This window comes from Bos mutus, chromosome 26, assembly GCF_027580195.1.
Source record: "Bos mutus isolate GX-2022 chromosome 26, NWIPB_WYAK_1.1, whole genome shotgun sequence".
Classification (NCBI taxonomy): domain Eukaryota; kingdom Metazoa; phylum Chordata; class Mammalia; order Artiodactyla; family Bovidae; genus Bos; species Bos mutus.
The window spans coordinates 42,498,877-42,524,629 of record NC_091642.1 but is presented as its reverse complement, the minus strand read 5'-3'; the positions used below and the strand labels follow the sequence as shown (position 1 = coordinate 42,524,629).

At 40.1% G+C, this 25,753-nt stretch overlaps 1 protein-coding gene across 36 annotated transcripts in view; it reads right to left on the bottom strand.

Moving 5' to 3' along the window:
* Window positions 1-25,753, bottom strand: part of SGMS1 (sphingomyelin synthase 1) — a 323,691-nt gene that overhangs the window by 72,709 nt on the left and 225,229 nt on the right. The window contains exon 1 of one of the 36 annotated variants that reach the window (XM_070363726.1): window positions 23,138-23,231. The exons of the other annotated variants lie outside the window; for them this stretch is intronic. The gene's annotated coding sequence lies outside the window, so the exon portion shown is untranslated. Of the gene's footprint in view, window positions 1-23,137; window positions 23,232-25,753 lie in introns of those variants that run through there. 36 annotated transcript variants of the gene reach the window in all.

Below are 25,753 nucleotides of genomic sequence, written 5' to 3'. Positions count from 1 at the left end.
GGTGCAAATTTCCCAACATTTAAAACAACAATGTTTAAGTATAAAGGAAAATGCAAGTTCCAATTTCACAACACAGTCTAAAGCAACTCAAAAACCATCCAAAGCATAAAGACTTCTAGGCAAGGAGACATAAGACATAAGTCACGTCAATGACTACCTCTCTCATCTTCCAATGTCTCTGTTAGTTCATTGAGCAGAAATTTCATATCTTTCCTCCCTCCCAATGCTATTGTAAGACTTGAATATGACAAACCTCCCAAAACCGTGAAATGTTACACGTATCACTACAGTACTCAAAGGATGGCAAATTTATAAATGATTAAATTGTAATATCAACAATTTAGTTTCCTGTCTCGGTAACTAAAGAAACAAAACAGGATCCACACACAATCCTTTAGACAGTTTTATTCAAAGCTATGCTTTCTGTATGAGCTTAATAAATAATACAAATCATTATGACTTAGATTTGGGTCTACTTCTTCTAAACGTACCATCACACAATAAAGGCCTAGCCGCACACCTGACTCCACAGGCTAAGGAGGCAACAGGCATACCTCTGGGTTCTACCAGTAACTGGACCATGAGCTTCACACCAACAGTGTCATCCTCCCCGGGATCCCTGAAGACCAGCCCATCAAGCACCATGCAGAGGACAATGCCTCCAGAAGAGCACACCTTCATCATGCCACCAGGGCACAGTCCAAGAGTTATTTCAATAACGAGAGAAAGATAGGTCAACAGACAAAGAGTAAATAACAACAAACATGAGAACAAAGTACTGGGAAGGAAACGGTGATGATGTCTGAAGTTTGCTTTGGCTCCCTCTTCTGCCTCCCCTGACCCTGAACAAAGTAGGGCAGAGGCAAAGATGGAACAAGAATCACGGAAAGCCGATGGCTGTCAATGCTGGGTGATAAGCATACAGACTGAGCTACCAGTCACTCCACATTCTCAAAAACTGTCACTGCAAAATGTTTAAGCCATAATACAGTATGGATTCAATTTTTGTTTTGAAAATTACACACAAACACACACAAAAACATAAGGGACCTGGGAAAAAAAGAAATAAGAATGGTGAAGATAATTAAGAAAGGAGATCTTATGAAAATCATAAATGGGAACAAAGTTTTACATCGTGTGTTGAATACTCAAGGGAAACAACTCTTTGCCTCAGGAGAAATAAGGTTTTAGCAAGTTGGAATTAAAAAAAAATTAAAGAAAACATGCAGCTAAATTGTTCTAACTAAAGTGAAATTCTCACCAAAAAAGGCTTTTTAAGAGTCTATTCTGAAGCCTTTAACCACTGGGCCATCCATCACTATCCATTTATTAAGTGATAATTCCTATCATTAGCATTTAGACACAGGCCATGTGAAAGAGAATCTACTGAAAAGAGTAGTAGTGAATATACCAGTAGTAGTCAACCAATACCAAGTATCTAAGTCATGATGTGAATGAGCAGTATATTATTATTCTTACTTTTCCTCAGAGCACAGTTATTTTTCAGGAACTACCTTTGATAAGAGTTTTCCATATTAAAAAAAAAAATCAGTATGCCCGTTCTAGAAAATTTTATAGAGAAAAGAATAAAGAAAAGAATATAATTATGTCATCAAAGGCAACCTATGCCAACATTTTACTTCCTTCCTTCTGATACTGCTCCACGTCACGACTGTACACCCTATTACTACTCTTCCTGTTACCCCAACTGCAGTTACTTCCACCACCTTTTCATCCATCATTTACTCAAAGTAACATTGTATTTTTACCACTCTTCACATATTTTTTCCAGTTTTATCAAGAAATAATTGACATATATCACCATATGTATTTAAACTGTACAAAACAGCATGATGGTTTGATTTACATATTGGGAAATGATCATCACAATAATTTTAGTTAACATCCACCATCTCATGTAGGTAAAATAAAAAGAAAAAAATAGTTAAATTACCCTTGTGGTGAGAACTCTTAGGATCTACTCTCAACTTTCTTATGTATTATATGGTAATTAACTATAGTCATTATTTCACTAGTCATGATTTCATTATGTCACTGGTACTTATTTATCTTATAACTGGAAGTTTGTACCTTTTCACCATCTTTTCTCAAATTCTTCCTCCCCCCACATACCACCTCTCATAACCATAAATTTGACTTCTATGAGTTTTTTTTAATTTAGACTCCACATAAAGTGAGATCATAGAGTATTTGTCATTCTGTTTGATGTATTTCACCTAGCATAATGCCTTCTAGATTCATCTATGTTGTTACAAATGGTGATTTTCTCATTTTTTAGACCTAAATTATATTCCATTGCACATCTGTATCTATACACACCACAACTTCTTTATCCATTCATTCATCAGGCATGCTTAGGTTGTTTTCAGGTCTTGGCGACTGCAAACAATTCTGCTATGAGCATGGTAATGCAGATATTGTTTCCAGTTATTGTTTTCACTTCCTTTGGATATATTCACAGAAGTGAATGGCTGGACCATACGGTAGTTCTGGTTTTAATTTTCTGAGGAATCACCATTCTGTTTTTCATAGTAACAGTACCAATTTACATTCCCATCAACAGTGCACAGGAGTTACCTTTTCTCTGCATTCAAACCAGCATTTGTTATCTCCTGTCTTTTTGGTGACAGACATTCTGATAGCTATGGGGGTGATATCTATCGTGGATTTAATTTGCATTTCCCCGGGAGTTGGTGATGGACAGGGAGGCCTGGCGTGCTGCAATTCATGGGATCGCAAAGAGTCGGACACGACTGAGTGACTGAACTGAACTGAATGACTAGAGATGCTGAGCGTCTTTTCATGTCCCTGTTGGTGGCTGGTAGTTTTAAATACCATTTTACATATCATAAAATGAAAATTCAGAAAAGTAAAACCACCTGCTCAACGTTTAATACATGTCAGGCCTAGGATTGGGACTCAAATGTGAAAGCCTATTTTCTTCACATTTCACACACACATACTTTCAAATTCTAAAAACAATTCTGTATCCTGCTTTTTCACTAAAAAAATAGTATAATAATTCATCCTATGTCATTAACACTCTTCATAAAGAATTTAATTGCCTCACAACAGTACGTTTTAAGTACATTTTTCACGTTAATAAATTTTACATTGTTTTCATTTTGATGTGCACCTTTTTATTAACTCAGAACCAAATCATCACAAAACATCATGTGTGAAGGCTGGAACAGCTGGACTGAGGCCGAGAGCGGAGGTCAGGCAGAACTGGGGGGTGCGGACGCCGTAGTCAGCGTTCACCACCGCAGGTCGCGTCCCTAAAAGCCACTCATTGAGCAAATGAGGATGAAGACTGGCTTGTAGCCAGATGCTTTCCAAACTAAGATGTTTAATATAAGATTCCAAGTGTGTTGCTTACCCTCCACCTGTGCTTACCCTGTGTTGCTAAGGTCTTTCTGTTTGTCCCATCCAGTTTCTGACTACTCTGACAATACTCTGTGTAGCTCCTGACACAGTATTTCTCCTTTTCCCTCTACTTTGATTTTTAATCCCAGGAAGTCATCTGGCACTTCTTATCACAAAGAATTAAATGATCACCCTCTTTCAAGTTCTGAAAAACTGTCCTGTTAACCATGGATTCTCAGAGAATCTGTAAACATGTTCCCCACTGGCTACCTCTTTAATCCCATGTCCAGGCCATGTTGTCTAAAACAACTTGCTCAATAGAGTTTTATCTGCCTGTTGGCCTGGTTACCTCAATTTAAGCTGCTTGAAGAAATAAATATTCAACTATCACATTTATACCATTTATTCCTAACAGCTAATTAAGTATCAATTCTATAATATTTTTTTTTTTAATCCAACATACTTCTTGAACATCTGTACTTTAACTGACATACTAGACACTGGACGCATAATAGAGAAAAAAAATAAAGATGACCCCTGCCTTCATGGAGTATATCATCTAGTGGAACAGGCACCCAAAAGATAAACAAATTGTGTTTTACTGTAACTGTGTGTAATACATCGTGATATTCTTTATAGTATATAAACATGGAAATAATACTGTGTGTTCTATAAAGTTTTGTTGTATTTTGTTCCTATTCATTCTTTAAGTTGCAAGCTTCAGTTTAAAATGTTCGTCCACTGACTTGCCCATGATCTTTGGGTTTAAAAAGGTCCTAAAACACAATGTAATTGTGTAATTTTGCTTATTTGTTGGTCCCATATTCATTAAGTGATAGTTAAAGGTAAATTTCTCAAGGTCTTTCCTGCTTCCATGGAAGTACTCTGTTCTCAGGCTGGTCAGGAAATTATTGGATTGCTATGGATGTGAGAGTTGGACTGTAAAGAAAGCTGAGCGTCAAAGAATTAATGCTGTTGAACTGTGGTGTTGGAGAAGACTCTTGAGAATCCCTTGGACTGCAAGGAGATCCAACTAGTCCATTCTAAAGGAGATCAGCCCTGGGTGTTCTCTGGAAGGAATGATGCTAAAGCTGAAACTCCAGTACTTTGGCCACCTCATGCGAAGAGTTGACTCATTGGAAAAGACTCTGATGCTGGGAAGGATTGGGGGTAGGAGGAGAAGGGGACGACAGAGGATGAGATGGCTGGATGGCATCACTGACTCGATGGACCTGAGTTTGAGTGAACTCCAGGAGATGGTGATGGACAAGGAGGCCTGGCATGCTGCGATTCATGGGGTCGCAAAGAGTCGGGCACGACTGAGCAACTGAACTGAACAAGAAAATGCCTTTGCACTATGCCTGACACTCTCTGGCTCTGCTCTACCTCAAAAACTGAAAACACTTATCAGTTGCGCCAGTAAATCTTCTCTCTCTTACCACAGGTCCAAGAATCTCATAAAGGAGATCCAATGACAATGACTTTATGAAGAACTTGGAGCTGTCGCAGACCCAAGAGACTGTGGATTGTATGTACCCAGTGGAGTACGGCAAAGACAGCTGCATCATCAAACAAGGGTCACTGGTGTATGTCATGGAAGGTATGCTTTGTAACCATGTTCCCCTGACTTTCAAATACTCTTTCATCTTATCAGTCTGTATACGGATGGCAATGCATTACATGAAACAATTCCGTTTTTCTTTTTGTTGTTGTTGCTGTGAAGCAGTTTGAAAAGAGGAAGAACACTGCTTAGACACAGTTGATCAATCGTTTGAAGTGTCTGTGTTTAGAATTATTAACGTGAGAATCTAGTATTTTTTCAGACATGGGGAAAGGACGATAATATGAAAGAAAGAGTTGCTATTTATCGCACTGAATAAGACCGCACACTGTCAGATCATTAAGGAAACTCACAAAGCTTCAACAGAAGTTCAAGTCTGTTTGGAAGTATTTTTGGTCATATAATCAAAGTGTCTTCAACTTTGCTTTTACATCCCAGTATATGACTACCTTTCCCAGTCATAGAGAATATTCTATTCTGTAGAGAATAGTCATAGGAAAATTCTCTTTCCTAGAAAGAGAATACTTTCAGTGTTTCCTATGTGTCTGACAGAGGTGGATCATAAAGGCTGGATGGTATATTAGCTGTAAGAGTAATACTTTTTTCATAAATCCTGTACAAATTAAGATAGAATCAATCTTCCTTGGGGGAAAAAAAAAGTGAGGCATGTGCTGTAAAATTTTCTCAATGTGTATTTCTAACTTGAAACTTATAACGGCATGTTTTTCTTTTGGGGGAAGAAAAAAGCCTAAAATCATGACTGAATCAAGTGAGAAGAAAGTGAGTTCAGAGATGTCTGTAATAGAAGACAGACAATCCATTTGAAGGCAGTTAGTGTTTCACTGAAAGCATTCATGGCAGTGTCCTGTAACTGTCCGGTTTACAGGTCACTTAGGGGACGGGTGTATTTGGGCAAAACAACTGACTTTTTAGAGTTTCATCCAGCTTATGAAAAAGGAGATACTATTTCTTTCTGGCCGTGGTTCTCCACTGGTGATGATTCTGTCCTCCAGGGACATCTGGTGATGTCTGGAGACATTTGGTTGTCAAAATATGGGCGAGGGTGGGGGTCGGGAGACTCCTGGCATCCTGTAGGTAAAGACCAGGGGGTGCTACTCAGCAGGGCAACGGCCCACAACCAAGAATGACCTGTCCTTAGTGCCTGTGCTCAGAAACCTTACTTTCTACCTTCTTTGCAGGACTGTTATGAAGTCTTTGTGGAATAAACTGTGTGGACGTGTAACGTAAAGTATAAAACACTGCAGAATAACAATTAGTATTATTATTTCTATTATATACTTGACTGTAAGAAATGTTCTTTCTACATGTCATTCACCTTTTAATTTTTCTTCGAGTCTTTTTTGACATATATCAGGCATTTAATATTCAAGTATTAATTTCTATCATTTTTTATTTCTTTGTAGTTTTCAGTTACCATTTTGTGTCAATGGTATCAAGTTTTTTTCCCCAGGCCAAAACTACATAAATGTTCAGCTAGGCTTTCTTCTGACAGAAACAAAATACAATAAATAAAAACACAAAGAATATACACTTGGAAGAGTTGGAGGAGAAGGAGGTGAAATCACAGGGCAAGTGTGTATTTGGGTAGTGAGCAGGAAGGATGAGGTAAATGAAAGAAATATACAGACGCCAAGTGGAGACAGTTAGTATAGAGACAAAATGTTAAGGGCTATTTAAAACAAATACAGCAAAAAAATTATGTTGCATAAGAAACTACTAACCAGAGCGCCAGTCAGAAGCTCTTTCCACCAAGCCTCATGCGTTCACCAACATTTACCGGAGCGCCTACTGCTTAATTGTTTTTTTAAGTTGCACGATACAGGGAGTTGATACACAATATACTGTGTGAAACCACTGTCTATTTCATAACCTACCCACTCACACAACATTTTCTGAGCAAGGTGAGACCCGAACCTAAAAGTATACCCAAATATTACCCACCCTGAAGTCCCCACAGGCAACGGGGCTTTTACAAACTCTTCCTCAAAGAATGAAAATATTTCCAGATTCCCTAAAGAAACCTCGATGTCCGCTGACAGATGAATGCACAAAGAAACTGTGGTGCATACTTACAATGGAACACTACTCCGTCATAAAAAGGAATGCATTCGAGCCAGTTCTGATGAAGCAAATGAACCTGGAGCTTATTATACAGCGTGGAGTAAGTCAAAGAGAAAAACAAATGTCACGTATTAACGCATATATACGGAGTCTAGAAAGATGGTGCCGATGAACCTGTGTGCAGGGCAGCAGGGACACAGGGAACAGATGGGTGGGCAAGGGCGGAAGAGAGGAGGGAGAGCGTGAGGTGAATGCAGACAGCAGCATGGAAGCATATACACTGACATATGTAAAACAGACAGCCAGTGGAAACTGGCTGCATGACTCAAGGAACTCAAACTGGGGTTCTGCAATAACCAAGAGGTGTGGGAAAGCATGGGAAGTGGGAGGGAGGTTTAAGAGGGAGGGGACATGTGTAAACCTATGATTAATTTATGGTGATGTATGACAGAAATCAAACCAATATTATAAAACAATCAATTAAAAATAAATATGATTATATATATAAAAAAAACAAAAATCAGGTCAACAAGAGGGAAAAAAAAAAGGCAAAAAGGTCAAACTGACAAGAACACCTCATATCAGATGGATGATAAAAATCTAAAGATGCCAAAATCACCATCTGCCATTTACCAGGAAGATACACACTGAAGCTTTATTCTGTGTGTATGTGACAGGGGTGGGGTGGGGAGGTGTTATCATTCTTACTATTTCCTCACTCACTCCACATTTCCTTTTTAGGTTCAGAGGCTGATAAGGAAATCAGGAAATATCTGAGAAACTCTAGTACTGGGAGATAAGGAGGCATTGTTAAGCAATGATACACCAGAAATTCCATTTGATAAAGTTCCGAGAAGAATTACTGGGGATAATTACACAGACTGTGGATCTGATATCTGTCTCTCAACAAGAAAAAAAGATTCCCTGGGCAAAATGTTTTCTATTAGGATGGACATCCAGGATACAGGTAACCAAAGCAATGGCTGAACGGGCAGCTGAAAAAGATGTTGCAGATGAGCTGACAAAAGTCCCAAAAAAGGAGAACCTTATTGCTCGTATGTGTCCTCGGGAGACTGTGCTCAATCTTCCTTGAGCAAGGTACTGCCTACCCAAATGTCCAGATTCCTCACCTTTGCCCCCTGAGTCATACATCCTCTTTATACATAGACACGTAAAAACTGGAGGAAAAACGGTCACGTAAGGACATTCTCTGGGTTAAAGGGCAAAAATATTTATATTCCATTTTCACAACCTTCCTTTCTGAACTTTTTTTGGGGGGCCATGCCTTGTGGCATGTGGGATCCTAGGTTGCGAACCAGGGTTCAAACTCAAACTCACTTTGTGCCCCCTGAAGTGGAAGTGTGGAGGCTCAACCACTGGACCGCCAGGGAAGTCCCTCTCAGAACTTTTAGAAGAAACTTGTTTTTCTTAAAAAAACTGGTCAGTTCCCATCTTATGGCTAATATGAATCTCACAAGGTTTCTCATTTTGCTGTGCCCACCAGGAATCCCTGAGCCAAATCTAACAACTGGACTAGACGTGAAGATTCAGCGCTGATACTTAACAAGTCTGAGTGTGTGTTATGTGGATTCCAAAACAAAGTGTCACCAGCCACGTGAACTTCTTCTTCAGGAGAAATGAGAGTCAGGGTTGGTGACATGGGTGATGGCATAATGCTGGTTTTCCCCTGGTATGTTAGGTGCCTTCTGGACAGTATTTTATGACACATGACAGGGAAGAATTTTTTCCGACTTGATCAAGAACCATATCCACTAAGAAACTTCTCTTGTTATGCAATTATCGGTAACTTTCCAAGTGTGAATTTTCTCAGAAGGTGTGGTCTTTCAAGAGGTCTGTACAAATTCTGGGGCCAGGCACTATGAAATGCAAATAAAAATAAATCTGAGATTATGTGAAATAAACGTGCAACAGCAAAAAAAACTAGAGGTTTTTTTTTTTTTTTTTTTAATAGCTGTCTATACATTCTGCTTTAAGTCATAGCTAATTTAATTTGAGAGGCAGGAAAGCAAGACAAGTTTGACCCCAGCGTTCAGGCTGTTAAGAGTCAAAGTTGCTCTTTTTCTAGGTTTTTGCTTCTCATTCAACACCAAATGGTTGACCAAGTTATGAGTGGTATGAACTTTTGTCTAGTGTTAGTTGCTTAGCCGTGTCCAACTCTTTGCGACCTCGTGGACTGCAGCCCACCAAGCTCCTCTGTCCACGGGATTTTCAAGGCAAGGATACTGGAGTGGGTTGCCATTTCCTTCTCCAGGGAATCTTTCCAACCCAGGGATGGAACCCAGGTCTCCTGCACTGTAGGCAGATTCTTTACTGACTGAGCTACAAATGAAACTGCTGCCTAACTAAAAAGCAAAAACAATGAAGTAATGTACCAAATTAACAAATCACGACATGAACTGATTACACTCTGTGAACTAATTATCATAAATAGAATAACACTGTAATCTGCATGGATTCCTTTTAGTTTTTACGTAACAGGAAGAGCTTGGCAGAAGCACTTGAGTTAGCTGGGAGTTTTGGCTCACGTCTAACTCATGAGCTTATCCCTCGACTCCAGGGATATCATGAGATAGCAAGCCATGTGCTCAGCTGTTCAGTTGTGTCCGACTCTTTGCGACCCCATGGGCTGTAGCCCACCAGGCTCCTCTGTCCAGGGAATTTTCCGGGCAGGTATGATGGAGCAGGTTGCCATTTCCTTCTCCAGGGGATTTTCCCAACACAGGGATCGAATCTGTGTCTCTTGTTCTCCTGCATTGGCAGGCGGGTTCTTTATCACTGCACCCCCTGGGAAGCCAGCAAACCTTGAAGTAATGGCAAAATCCATGCCCTGCTCACTCTAGCCACATGCTTACTTGTTTTTGTTGATTAGATACCAAAAAACACCTTTATGGGTTACTGTGATGATTAGCATCTTGAACGTCTACAACTCATCATGCAATTCATAATAAAAAGCATAGTAATGAGTTGGTAGGGTCCCCTGGATACCTTAAGCAATCTTAGACTAGATTAACCCCTCCCTCAAAACATACTAAAGCATGTGGATGGCTAAGTAACCACTCACTGTCACTGACTGGAATTAACTAAGACCAGCCTGACAGCTCTGTTCCTGCTGGCAGATGTGCAATGCTTAACCAAGACTCAAGTTACATCCACTTCTAAACCTGTTTATGCAGGTTTACCTGTTTCTGTTATTACATAATTTAACAAAATATGAAGTAATAAATGAAATCTGAGTTTGAAAAAAGTGGGCTGTTGTTTTTATAAAACTAAACCGAATGCTTTAGAAACACCTGAAATATGCAAATAGCTAAAACTGACTGCTGAAAAATCAGGTGTCTTGGAGGTAAGACTCTAATGGGAAAATGTAACTTAAAATCTAGACGGATTCAGTACTGAGCTGCTTGGAAAGTCTTCATGTTCTGGTTTTAAAGAAATAAAGACTGGACATCATCGATGGCGCATCAGATTATGGTTTGTGAAGGAAAGACAATATGGAACACGAAACAGAGGGCTGAGAGCCAAAGAAAACACTCTCAACACTAAATGAAAGACTAACCGATCCCTTTAGCATTGATATTTCTAAGTTTAATAAAATGTTGATGGTAGGCATGTGTCACTTTTTCATTATCTCTACTCTCATATGATTAATCATCCAACTATGGGTCTTAACTGTACTTGAAAAAACCTTCCCTAAGGAACTAAACCAAGATCTGGACTCTCCCACTCTATTTTCTTCTTTCTTTGATAAAGAACTTGATCTTTATCTTTCCTTGATAAAGAACTTGAGCAAAAATGAAAGGGAGACGGCTGGCCTTGATGAAATCTCACCCCCTTTTCAGCAGTCATGTCCTCTGGAGGTTGCACGTTCCTGGGCTCTGAAGGACCCCGACTCCAGTACTCTTTCCTGGAAAATCCATGGACGGAAGAGCCTGGTAGGCTGCAGTCCATGGGGTCGCGAAGAGTCGGACATGACTGAGCGACTTCACTTTCACTTTTTACTTTCATGCATTGGAGAAGGAAATGGCGACCCACTCCAGTGTTCTTGTCTGGAGAATCCCAGGGACGGGGGAGCTTAATGGGCTGGCGTCTATGGGGTTGCACAGAGTCGGACACGACTGAAGCGACTTAGCAGCAGCAGGCTCTGTAGAGGGGGCTCTAAGGGCAGTCTGTCTGGAGGCCAAGGTTAAACACTGCCTCTTCTCTATCCTTTGCATTTACAACCCTCTGTATCTCAAGTCCAAGTCTGCTCAGCTAGGAGCTGGGCAAAGTAAAGCAAAGTCAATTCACATTACAAAGGTGTTTCTTTTCCCCAGGACATGGGCATTTCAGAAGATCTATCTATAAGTGGTATAAGCACTATCTATAAGCAGATTAAGAGTATACAAAAAGGAAGTTAAAACACAGGACTGTAGAGGGGGAGATATTTTGGAACCAGGGATAGCAAGGAACAGGTTAGTTTGAAAGTAAATGAGTTACGAAGTAGAAAGAACTAGATTTAAACTCCATCTGTGACTTTGGGAAAATTAACGTTTCTAGGTCAGTTTCCCTGTATGTAAAGATATAGACACCACCACCTACTTCATAGAATTAATTGAAATAATAATTATAAAGTATCTATTACAGTCCAGGCATACAGTAGGTGCTCAATCAATCATAGCTGCTTTTAGTAGTATACTTCCTCACATCAAACCCTTCTAACAACCACATCCCCCAAATGGCATTATTTTTCACATCTTGCCTCCTTAAAGAACTCAAAAGATTCTCTTATAATTAGCTGGGTTCCCACACCTCAATGATTCCCTAAGCAAGAACTCAGGGGCTCTGTTAGAAAGCTATATATGGCAAGTTAACATTATTTACAAGATATACACTTGGAAATAATGCACAATCTTGTAAAAATATGGGGCACTCAAAATGTGAACATCAGTTGATTTATTAAATTTACTCAAAATTAATGTACTATAAGATCAAAAACAAACAAAACTCCCCAGAAAACAGTTCATCCTCTTTACATCAATACTCCCACAACCTGTTCTCTTGCAGTGAATCTGACCATCTAAGATACCTGATACAGTTGCTAGATTTAGAGATTCAAATTGTACACTCTTTGCAAACAGCAGATCATCATCCTTGAGGTGCTGGTTCACTGCACACCTAGGTAAGAGCTCACTCAGGATGGGGTGCTCTGTGGGTACCAGGCAGGATACATGGTCACAAGCAGTGTCTGCTTATACTGTCCCTGCCCAATTCAAGAAAGGATCTTGCAGCTTGAAATCGTACACATGCACAATAAAGCACGATGAAAGCACTGAACGGTACAGGAAAGAGTAAGTATGGGACGGACCGGGTCCAATCCTTAAATGAAAGGCATTGGCCATGACACAAAATCAAAAGAGAAAGGGGAAAAGAAGAGGGCATAGCCAGCTTTAACAACATTCCGATGACACTCAAGGACACACACAGCTGATCACAGCTCACTCCCCTTCCATGAAAAGAGAAAATCAATTTCTAAAAGTTCTGAAGGACAAAGTGCCTGGGTGTACCTAGATGTCTACAACTCTCTGCCTCTATACACATGAGTTACCTTTTCCGGGTAAGCATCGACAACTCTACATTGCTTTGGTTTTTTCTGTGTAGGACAAACACAAGTTGAGAAAGCTTCCTTTCCCATTTGCCAAAGATCATAAGATGCAACAGCTGTTACCTAAGCAATCATTCAGGTTTCAAAGGTATTCAAGATAAATCTGTTATTGCTTTTAAAGAAAGAGCTTTTCCCTTCCACAGAAGTTAATCACTGACTCATAAAGGAGCCGCTAAAGGCAAATGAGTTTGGGGGCCTATGCAGGGATGATGGTGATGAAATTTGCCTCAACAAGTGATGTGGCATCTGAGAACTGTGATGCTGAATCATTTCACATCTCTTCAGTGTATGACTTCGGACTATCTTTTCCATGAACCAGATACTTTCAAAAGACTACACACAGAAATAATCTCACACCTGGACCTCACGTTCTGGTGTGCTAACAAATATTTTAGCATAGAGTTAATAGCATACTGCATTTTTTCTCATCAATAAAAGAGGCAGGCTTGTTCCTTATTTCTCTACTCTCTCTGAGCTTCTTAAAAATGAAAAGCTCTTTGGGCAATAGTAATTACTCACTTGAAATAACAAAAATAAATATGTGTGTACTTCAAATGGAAATCCCAAAACAGACGATATAAACATAATCAGATTATTCACACCTCTACAAATGCAGGGAGCAGGCATCTAAAGTATTTGCAGGGATAATCAGATGTTGAAATAATAAATATTGAAATGAAATTATCCTTTTAAAATTATCAGCTTTTCATTCAAAACAGTTTATAAAAGCACTGAATGGCAACTGTAACTTTTACAATTTTTAAATTGTTTTAACACTACAGAGTTGTTCAGTCCAAATGGGTTGCCCAACTTTTCTAAGCAATATGAAGGTAACACTTAGTACCCCAAACTGGTTTGGGATATCACAGCTGAGAACTTTTTGGCATCCCTTCTCAAAGGTGAGGTTCTGGTAAGTTCTTGACATGTCTTAGTAGCATGTCTTCTGTGAAATCAGCACATATTCTCAAAGTCAAGAATCTCCATTACTATCAAGCCACCACATGAAGAAATTAACTAAACAAGTTGAAAACCACCAACAGTTCTCTTTTGATATGGCAAGGGTTACTGAGGACGCCTCGCAATCGCAGCTTGAGGAACATAAGATAAAAATGTATAATAATAATAATATTCAAGAAAGACAGTACTAAGCCCTAATATAATGAATTAATTCTAGCCAGGAGTTTATGTGAGCCAAATTATTCCAGAATAAGAAAAGAAATACTACTCATGGAGATTAAACTCTTAAAAGTGACAGGGTATGTGAAATGTCCAGAGAAGGCCTGTAGAGACAGAAAGTAGATTAGTGGTCATCTGGGGCTGGGGATGAGAACGGGGAGTAAGTGTAAAAGGGCAAAAGGGGTCTCACTGGGCCAATGAAAATGTTCCATTAACATAACTGGTTTATGGTGGTTTCTTAACTCAGTACATTAAAATTCTTTGAACTATACACTTAAAAGAGGTGAATTTTACATTATGTACAGTGTATAAAATATATCTCAGTATTAAGTTCGGTTAGGGACTGGGAAGTAACTAAGTAAGGATGTACCCACATCCTCAGTTGTGAGAACGTTCATCCTAGTACCTTCTAACAACCTGAATCTCATAAGAGGAAAGTTAGTTATAGTAATTTCACATAGTGAAATACATGCAGTTACTGTAAATGGCGTAGGGAAAAGTGGGCAACGATGTAAATGTCCATTAATGAAAGCAGTACACTGGAAGAACCACGGCACAGTCATCCTCTGAAGTAGTACAGTTCACACTAGATTATCAGTCAGAATACACGTGTTAGATGATATACAATACAGACAAGTATGTCCAGCACATACTAAGTGAAAACGTGCCTTGCAGAACAATACATATAGTAGGACATTAAGAAATGGATGTGAATTATCTATGCCTGTGCATGTGTTTGCATGTATATTTGGGAAGATAAATAACAAGCTGTTCACAATGCTTCATTAGCCCTTGGAAGTAGAAATGGGGAGAGAGGATTTTCCATCAAAGTTCAAGGAAGAAATTTAGAAGTAAGTGCACCAAAGTGCTGAAAATGGATGTCACCGGATACATAGGATTTAGATGTTTTTCTTTTTTAATGTTCTTTTTAACTATCTTAATTTTCTTATTGAAGGGGAAGGTTGATATAGTAGTAGTCAAGAGATGCTGCTTCTGCTGCTAAGTCGCTTTAGTCGTGTCCGACTCTAGCGACCCCATGGACTGCAGCCCACCAGGCTCCTCTGTCCATGGGATTTTCTAGGCAAAAGTACTGGAATGGGGTGCCACTGCCTTCTCCGAGTCAAGAGATGACCCAGATTTAAATCCTGGCTCCTCTGTTTATTGCTGTGAGATCTTGAGCAAATTACTCAACCACTCTGTGCCACAGCTTTTTGTCTCCGTAATCCAAGGATAATAATAGCATCTACACTATAGTTTATGAGGATTAACTAAGTATATGATATACACAAGGCACTCAGAGTACAGTACGTAATAAGTATTACCTGTTAGCACTTAGCATATATATAAATACATCATTAGTTAGAAAAAAACATGAAAAGAAAGTTTACTTTTGTGGGGGAAAAGAAAGAAGTATAAAATCACATGCACTTGTGTGTGTGTGCACACGTGCATGCATGCTCAGTCTCTTCAGTTGTGTCCAACTCTTCACAATATGGACTACAGCCCGCCAGGCTCCTGTATACACCGCTATATTTAAAATGGATAACCAACAAAGACCTACTGTGTAGTTCATGGAACTCTGCTCAAAGTTATATGCCAACCAGGCACATATGGATGTGAGAGTTGGACTGTGAAGAAAGCTGAGCGCCAAAGAATTGATGCTTTTGAACTGTGGTGTTGGAGAAGACTCTTGAGAGTCCCTTGGACTACAAGGAGATCCACCAGTCCATCCTAAAGGAAATCAGTCCTTAATATTCATTGGAAGAACTGATGCTGAAGCTGAAACCAATACTTTGGCCACCTCATGTGAAGAGTTTACTCATTGGAAAAGACTCTGATGCTGGGAGGGATTGGGGGCAGGAGGAGAAGGGGACAACAGAGGATGAGATGGCTGGATGGCATCACCGACTCGATGGACATGGGTTTGAGTAAACTCCGGGAGTTGGTGATGGACAGGGAGGCCTGGCGTGCTGCGATTCATGGGGTCGGAAAGAGTCGGACAAGACTGAGCGACTGAACTGAACTGAACTGGTTGAGAATGGATACATGTATTATGTATGGTGAGTTCCTTCACTGTTCACCTGAAACTACCACAACATTGTTAATCAGCTATATGCCAATGCAAAATGTTTGTGGGGTTAAAAAAAAAATCACACGCACTGACTTTTTGTTCCACTGCTGCAAGTATGTTCAATATGAGTATGTGATCAGGATGTATCAGGCACTGATCGAAGTCTGGACTGTCATCAGAGCCTGCTGACCAACAATGATGTAATCAACCTCCCTGTGAACCACACGGAGGCCAGAGGCTACCTGGGAGGGACGCTCCCAAATGCCCTGGCTCAATGTGTTGTGACCAAGTTTTAATGCGGCTGCCGCCAAGGCAACTTTGCTGTCTCACAGTGGCGATAATTAGCCTGTGTGACCAGACCCAGTGGCAGAGGACTCCAGAAACACAAACGCCCCAATATAAATACTTTTGCCTATAATTGACCTCAGTGGGACTCGTAGCTTCATCTCGAGACGTACAACATAAACCAGGGTCAATTATCTGACACTTGAGGCAGCAATGGGAAAAATCATTAACTATCACATTCTAATAGCAGAGCACATCTCTGCCTTCCTGAAAAACAGCAAGTTCTGAAACCCGATGTTGTAAGAGGTCCATTCAACGTCAGCAGACCCAGACTGTTACTGGCAGCTGCTCTCTCCATCGGCACATACCAGAAGCTTCCTTAGAGAAGGACACGTATTTCTCCAGTGATGACTATCTACCGAATTCATCTACTTCTCTCAAAATTCTTTGACGTAGGTCTTTTAACCTCTGCTTTTACAAACTAAAAAAACAGGGGCTTGGAGAGAGTGTATTCCCTATTTGGGAACAGCCCTGAGGGGCAACACAGAATCAAATGCAGAAATTTCCATTTTCAAAGCCTCTGCTTTCCCACTCACTGCACATCTCACTAGCTTCATTCTCAAGTGGGTCATATTTTTTATTTCAACTGCAAAGCATTCCTCCAAAAGGTGTATAACCACCAAAACTTTACACCAGTTAATCAAAAATATCCCACAAAAGTTCTGCATTTTCTCAAAGCATCTTTTTTTTACAATGGTAACTGTTGATATTAATATTTTATTTTTCATTTGTTTAATTTATCTAAGGCCCACTTGATGCCTTTTGACAAGGCACCAAGTTCTCTCACCTGCCAACCCACCCTCACTGAGTGGAACAAAACCACAGACATCCCTGATTTTACAAACTCATTTTTCAAAGTAGAGTCCATTTGCCTTATTCATTTATCCTCCTGTATAAAATGTCAAAGACAAATTTACAAAAGAATTTCTGTCAGCCTTATTTAGTCAACTTGATTAATAAGCTAAAGCTGGAGATACAAAGTGGATTACAATGGTACAAAACCATTGTGCCCAAGAAATCATTTGAGAGCTTCCCTTTGTCACAACCAGGAATTTTTAAACATCTCCATTTATCTTTCATTTCGATATCCTGTTTAGAAAAGAAAAGTGCCATTATCAAACTACAAAAAAATTTATCTGGTTAAGACCAATTAATGACATCATCACTTATTTCAGCAGTCTGCACTGAAAGGAGGGCTTAATGAGCACCATGATCATCCAAAACAACAATGGCTAGTTCTCTAAATGTTCTGATGTCCAATTATTTTTGCACTGAATATCACTGAACAGTTGCAGAAGTCAAAGCGTAGCATTAGCTTTCTCAAAAATAAATCCGTCTTCTATTGTAAGGCTCTTATTTCAGTAAATTCTGCTTAACAGAATCAACTGCCTTCATGGAACTATAAAGAGTAAACAAAGCCATTAGACATCTCATCTTAGGTCAAATGGTTTGAAGAAGAGGCCAGGATCCTACTGGAAATTAAGATTTATTGATACTTTTCAAGGAGTAGCATTGTAGGTCAAACCAAGAAAATACTGTACCATAATACTGCCCCTTACAGGATACCGTTAAAAGGTTTTCTGTATGTGTGAAAGTATGAAGTGTATATTATATTTATATATATATATATATATAAACTTTTAAGAAATCCTTAAAAGCTTCTCTGGAGATATTTAATTAAATAAAGAACTAGTGAAATAAATATTTTCCTTGGATACAGGCTGAGTCATAATTTATATTATATATATAAAACAAGCCTTTATACACTCAATTCTTGTTAACCAGAATCTTTTTAAATGTTCAAATGAGAAGTCTGCTCTTTGAAGAAATTTGGAGAGCTATCCATTCTTGATCTCTTCATGATTTTAAAAGTAGATTAAAAAAGATTGTTTTGGTGACACTCCATTCCCAAGAGAATAGATATGATTCTGACTGGCCAATGGACAGGGAACCATGTGAACACAAAGAAAGAAGAGGTTGGTTCCAGTGAACTTGGAGCCAGTTCACTATTTCCACATTCAATATTCTATAAAATTTATCATGAGATAAATAATGTATCATTACCTTAGAACCACCCCTGCTGTCTAGAAGCTAAATGAAGAGGGGTCACGATGGTAGGAAATGAAGTGCTTTGGCCACTAGGGATATACGTAGGTCAGGCATGCACACATCAAGCTGACTAGAGCATTCTAAAGTCAACCCTTCACTCAAGCTCATTATTCCTGCTCACCTCTTACTAGAATTTCTTGCTACTCCTGGTCTCCATCCATAAATTCAACACACGGTGTTTCATTTCAGGAACTGTGCTGGGTGCTGAGATACAGAAGTGAGAATTACCCATGGTGTCTGGCCACCAGGAATGATCTCATCAAGTGGCCAAATTTGGCATTTATAGTTATGGCTGTTCATTAGCTCACCTGCTCTTAAGAAACCCAATAAATTACTGAGGACCTAGGCAAATTTGGAGGTTGGAAGGACACCAGTACCCATTACTCCTTCTGAGTGGTCTTGGTGTGTCAGATGGCATGGGGCTTCCAGGGCTAAGAAGACACACTCTCCCAAACCATGACTACTAGGACTTAAACACAGCACAAAGTATGGCCAACTTTTCTAAATTTCCACCCTTCTTTCATTTCTTTAAAAAAAAAAAAAATGTTTGATATTCCTTAGAGCAACAATGTTTTTAATGAACACTGTAAGACAGGATATAACAGGAGAAAAAATATTTGCAATACCTATATAAAAGGACTAATTTCCCTAATTTAAAATGAGCTCATATAAATCAATTTGACAAAGATAAAGAACCCTATAGGGAAGAAGAGGAAAAAGAGGAGGGGGAAGAGGAAGAAGATAGTACAACATAAAGCACAAGAACGGACAATTTACAGAAAGAAATTCAAATGCTCAACAAACCTATGCGAAGATATTAAACCTGTAATTAAAGATAAGTAAGCGAATACACAGATAACATTTTTAACTTATCAGATTGGCAAAACTGTTAAAAGTCTGGTGATTTACAGGGGCTGGGAGCGGAAGATTGAGAAGGATACAGCCTTGGTAAAAGATAACAAATCTCTGTAGCCTTTCTGGAGTACAATTTGGTAATGTTTATCAAAGTTAAACACCAGGCCACTTCACCTGTCTTATGAGAAACCTGCATGCAGGTCAAGAACCAACAATTAGAACTGAACATGGAACAAGGGACTTGTTCAAAATTGGGAAAGGAGTACATCAAGGCTGTATATTGTCACCCTGCTTATTTAACTTTGAATATATTCAGAGTACATCAAGCAAAATGCTAGGCTGTATGGATTACAAGCTGGAATCAAGACTGCCAGAAGAAATATCAACCTCAGATACATAGATGATACCAATCTAATGGCAGAAAGAGAAGAGGAACTAAAAACCCTGTTGACGAAGGTGAAAGAAAAGAGTCAAAGAGCTGGCTTAAAACTCAACATTCAAAAAACTAAGATCATGGCATCTTGTCCCATCACTTCATGGCAAATAAAAGGGGAATAAATGGAAACCATGACAGATTTTACTTTCTTGGGCTCCAAAATCACTGTGGACAGTGACTGCTGCTGCTGCTGCTAAGTCACGTCAGTCGTGTCTGACTCTGTGTGACCCCATAGATAGCAGCCCACCAGGCTCCCCCATCCCTGGGATTCTCCTGGCAAGAACACTGGAGTGGGTTGCCATTTCCTTCTCCAATGCATGAAAGTGAAAAGTCAAAGTGAAGTCGCTCAGTCGTGTCCGACTCTTAGCGACCCCATGGACTGCAGTCTACCAGGCTCCTCCATCCATGGGATTTTCCAGGCAAGAGTACTGGAGTAGGGTGCCACTGCGACTGCACCCATGAAATTAAGAGGCAATTGCTCCTTGGAAGGAAAGCTATGACAAACCTAGACAGTGTATTAAAAAGCACAGACATCACTGCCAACAAAGGTCCATGTAGTCAAAGCTATGATTTTTTCCATAGTTATGTAGGGATGTGAGAGTTAAACTATAAAGGCTGAGTGCTAAAGAACTGATCCTTTTGAACTCTGGTGCTGGAGAAGACTCTTCAGGGTACCTTGGACAGTGAAAGTGAAAGTCACTCAGTTGTGTCTGACTCTTTGCGACCCCATGGACTATACAGTCCATGGAATTCTCCAGGCCAGAATACTGGAGAGGGTAGCTGTTCCCTTCTCCAGGGGATCTTCCCAGCCCAGGACTCGAACCAAGGTCTTCCACATTGCAGGCAGATTCTTTACCAGCTGAGCCACCAGGAAAGGCCAAGAATACTGGAGTGGGTAACCTATCACTTCTCCAGCAGATCTCCCCAACCCAGGAATCAAACTGGGGTCTCCTGCACTGCAGGCAGATTCTTCACCAGCTGAGCTACCAGGAAAACCCTTACAGCAAGGAGATCAAACCAGTCAATCCTAAAGGAAATCAACTCTGAATATTCACTGGAAAGATGATGCTGAAGCTGAAGATTCAATACTTAGGCCACCTGATATGAAGAGCTAACTCACTGGAAAAGACCCTGATTCTGGGAAAGACTGAGGGCAGGAGGAGACAGGGGCGACAGGGGATGAGATGGGTAGACAGCATCACCAACTCAATGGACATGCATCTGAGCAAACTCTAGGAAATAGTGGAGGACAGGGAAGCCCGGCGTGCTGCAGTCCATGGGATCCCAAAGAGTTGCACACAACTAAGTGACTGAATAACAACAAAGTTAAAAGTGCACTTATTCTCTGACTTAGCAATCTCACTATTAGGAACGTAACCTACTGACATATCAGCAGGATGTTTATTTACAAAAAGGCAAACTACAGTAACTCCACTAGGTAACCACAACTCCTCCCCACAAATACCCGGCAGTTACTAAACTAGCTAGAATTAAAACATAGTAAAATCAATTACTACACACTCATAATGTGGAGAAATAATGAAATCTTAATCATATCACATTAAAGTGAATAAGGAAGATATCTGTATGTTGATGGGAAAGAGCTCTAAAAAAAATAAAAAACAACACACACACACAGGAAAAATACCAAAAATAGTACAGAAAATGTGTCATTGAATCCTTTTATGAAAAAAATGTGAAAAGCAGAGATAGATACAGATATATGCCAAAACCATTTTTCCCCTGGAAGAAATCACAAGAAACGTAACAGCTGCATTTGAGGAGAGGCTTTTCCTTCTCTTTTTGTACCTTTTGGTGCCATTTGTATGCTAGCCACGTACCTGCACTGGGTTTTATTTATCTTCAACATCAACATGGGTTACCTAAATGTAGGATTATGGGCAGTTATCTCTCTATACATTGTTTTTCAAAAAAAATCTAATTTTTAAAAAATTTAAAGTCTGAACCTCCGAAAATATATTTAATGAGCTAAACATTTCTTTAGGAGAATTCTCAGGGAGAAAAACACACCAAAATAAAAAGTTACTTAGAGAAAATGAAAGCGGCACAGAGAGATCAAGTATCAACTTGCGTTCAAGGTAAAGGCTGAGTATTTGTCCCTTTCAAATGTTTCAAACAAAATGATAAATTATGCATTGCATGGGGTTAGGGAGCAAGAGACTGCCATGAAATGTAGTAGTTCAAAACCATGGAACGCAGAAAGCAACCTGGGGGGAAAATCTTTAAAAAGCTTTTCTGGAAGGTCTGTTCTTCCAAATTCACAAGAAAGCAGTAAAAAAAATGCACTGCTGCTGCTGCTGCTAAGTCCTTCAGTCGTGTCCGACTGTGCGACCCTACAGACGGCAGCCCACCAGGCTCCCCCGTCCCTGGGATTCTCCAGGTAAGAACACTGGAGTGGGTTGCCATTTCCTTCTCCAAAAAAAAAAAAATGCACTAGCAACCAAATAAAACACCCAGTACAGACAAAAACATAACCCTATATTATACTGTGACATCCTTTGGCAAATATTTATAAAGCGTCAGAGATAAATCTCAAATTGAATTATTTCACATGTTATTATAATTCAGAGGATGAGATGGTTAGATAACATCACTGACTCAGTGGACATGAAACTAAGCAAACTCCGGGAGACAATAGAGGACAGAGGAGCCTGGCATGCTGCAGTCCATGGGGCTGCAAACGTGATTTAGCGACTAAACAACAATTATAATTCTAGTTAGAACAAACATCTTCACATGCATTAAACAAAAAGCATGGGATGTCATCTGGTTGGATGACATTTCATAAATGGCACCAACTCTTGATTATCCATGTATTTATCCAAGGTTTAAGAGGCAAACAATAAAAAAGAAAAGGAAAGAAACAATCTTCAGCACTCTTAGTGATAAGTCTCTATATGGATAACATAGGTAATCACACTATATAGTGTTCAAAGCCTGAGGATGTTAATTACTGCCCATGCAGCATGGGGCTGCCAAGGAGCACAATAGACCCAGGAGGCACAGGGCCTTCCTCCCAGCAGTGTCCTTCTGGCGTCTTCTACCAACAGTGGTTAACAACATCATGCAAGTGAGCTAGTGAAATAATGTGTCAGGGGTCCAGACCCATTTTTGCAGATCAGGCAGTAAAGTGTGAGCTTGTGACTGGCAAGCCGTAAACTGATAACTGGCATAAGGAGGAGGAAAAGCCCACCCTTTTCTCAGAACTTTCTTCTTTCATTCAATCAGGCCTTAACATTCTGCAATTCTGTCCCTGTTTGCATGGCCTTAAACTTACCAATATTCTCTCATCCTCAGTTGCTCACTTCTAATATATATATATATTATATATATATATATATATATAATTTTGCTATCTATAATATAGCTGCTGTGAGGATTAAGTTAAGCTAGCATAGGCAAAACACAAATCCAGCACCCAGCCCACAGTACCTGACATGCCTTCAGTTATCCACACCTGGCACTCTGACACAGAGAACCTGAGCCCTACTCTACTGAGTACTCCAGGCTCCAAAGATCAGGAGATCTGTTCAGAAAACAAATATAGCTAAAAAGGGAGACAAGAAAAATCCAACATTTCTATTCCTCACTTTTCAAGTTATTCTCCCAACAAAACTCTAAGTAACAGTCATAAAAGGGCAGAAGGTAAGAAGTTCTATGATTTGTTGATTGTATTAAAACTGTTTCCCCACTTAGATGAAAAGTACTTTGGGGGAAAAAGTGTGGTTCTCCCTAGAGGATCTCCTGGTTAGATTAGACCCGTGTAATTAATTGTAAGCTTAAATTCCATGTCGTGAAAAAAAGGATTTTTTTTTTGGAGTATGAGGGAAGGAAGAAAAAGAACAGTAGGGAAAGGTACTCTCTCGTAGGTCAAGAATGCCATCACCCTGCCCCACTCCATCCCTTCCTCACATAAACGTGGTCACCAAATCCCACCGATTCTACTCCACAGATTTTTCCTAAATGGAACACATCCCCTCCTGCTGGGAACCACTGTCGCTGCCTACACCGTGGCCTTCAGAGGGGGTCATGTGGGTGATTACAATCCAGGGAGATGTAAGATCCTCCCTGCCATCAGAGCTTCTCGGCTTAAAAACAAAATTGTATAATGTTATTTAATCGCCCCTGTGACACCACCATCGTCCTATAGGAGACCACTCTACCTGCCTCTGAATTTTGGTCTGCCTCAGTGGCTCAAGGAACCCCAAAGTGCTGGGCTTACACAACAGCTGTGAAGGAAAGAGACAAGGCCCAACCATGGTGAATACTGCTATGCAACACAGTGTAGATAATGAAACACACGGTTTAGATCAGCACTCTCCACAGGGACTTCGTGTTATGAAAAACAGCCAAATGCTCTAATTATGACTCCTAACCATACGCCCATTCACTTGGTGAACATATATTTATCGAATACTTTCTTTCCGCTAGGTGCAAATTTACTATTATCATAAATCATCACATGAGTCAGGACAGTAGTGGGCTCAGTGTAGAAAATCTGAGATTAGAATAAATTTTAAAATATTGGGAGAAAAAGTCAAAGCTGACAGCATACCAAGAATTGGTTTCTCTTCTATAATACCAGGAATTACATTTCTGTATAATCAGTGTCTAGTATTTTTAGTTGCCAGGGCATGTTCTTTTCAGAGGCCTCTGCTTTTCCCTAGTTGGGGCCAAAATGACAAACTGCAGGGATTCTGAGAAGCTAGCCCTTGTGATAAGTAGGCTCATCCAGACATTTATTTATGAGACCCTAATGAACTCCCCAGAATGTTCCTACCCTGGTTCCCTATCTCCGGGCCCTCCCCTCTCCTGCTCTTGTTCTTACTCGTGTTAAGATAGTCCTAGGTTCCTCATCCTTCCTACCCTCTAGGAGAAAGTGAAAAGTGAAAAGTGAAAGTGAAGTCACTCAGTCATATCCGACTCTTTGCAATCCCGGCAAATGCAAACATATTCTTAAAAAAAAAAAAGAAAGAAAGAAAAGTTTTCTGAGAAACACATCTTCCAGAGAATGTACTTTAGTAAGTTGCAAACCAATCTGTTAAAAACCTAAACATGTACCCACTATATGCCAGGGACCCGAAATACCTAGATGCTTGTAACACAGTCCCTGCCGCCAAGGACTTCTGGTTCCTCTCAAGAGAGACACACAGAAAGCAATCTGGTAAGTGCTATACAGAAAACCGCACGATTGTGTGTGCCTGCCGGGGGCCACCTTAGAGGCCACCTTATATGTAACAGCCGTCTCTATCAACAGATACCAGTTGTGTCGGCCCTGGGCTAACAGATCCATCCCTCTGGTCCCCAACTCTGCTCTGCAGAGTCACAGGGAATCAGCCTGCTGGATTCAACCAACAGGAGGCAGTGGCGGAAGACTGGAGAGCAGAGCGGACAGCAAAGTGGAAAACCTCTCACCTTTCTATCTGCTACTATCTGCTGGTATCTTGGGTTCTCCTCTGGGGCTTTGGCTCTTATCTGCCCCTGAGCTTCAGTAACAGCCTCCACCACTAGTCCCTCCAGCCTGAGGACAGTAGTGACTTCTGGCTGGGGCTAATCTCTGGGTTTCTTCCTTGGGCTTCTGCTGTACCATTACCTACGGAGGAACTTCACTAAATACCCTCAACTGTAAACAAAACGGCTTCTGTTTTCCTACTTAGTCCCTAACGAACCAGTTACATTATAATGTGCTGATAATTCACCTTGACTCAAAAGCAGTCATGCTCTGCTGGAATTCAAAATTGAAACTGGAGGAAAACTATGATGTTCAATAATATATCTTCATTTGGCCTAAAAGACTCAACTGCTAGATCCTAGAAATGTTTTGGTTTATATAGGAATTCCCTGGAGACGGAGCCAGTCCATAAGAAAATGGATCCAATCCTTTCTTATGGCTGAATCATCTTCCTGGGGTGAATTGATGAAAATGTTCTATATCAGCTCCACCCCATGATGGCAGCCACCAGGCACGTAGCTCCTGAGTACTTGGATGTGGTTAGCATGACTAAGAACAGAATGTTGCATTTAATTGTATTTAAATATCCACAAGTG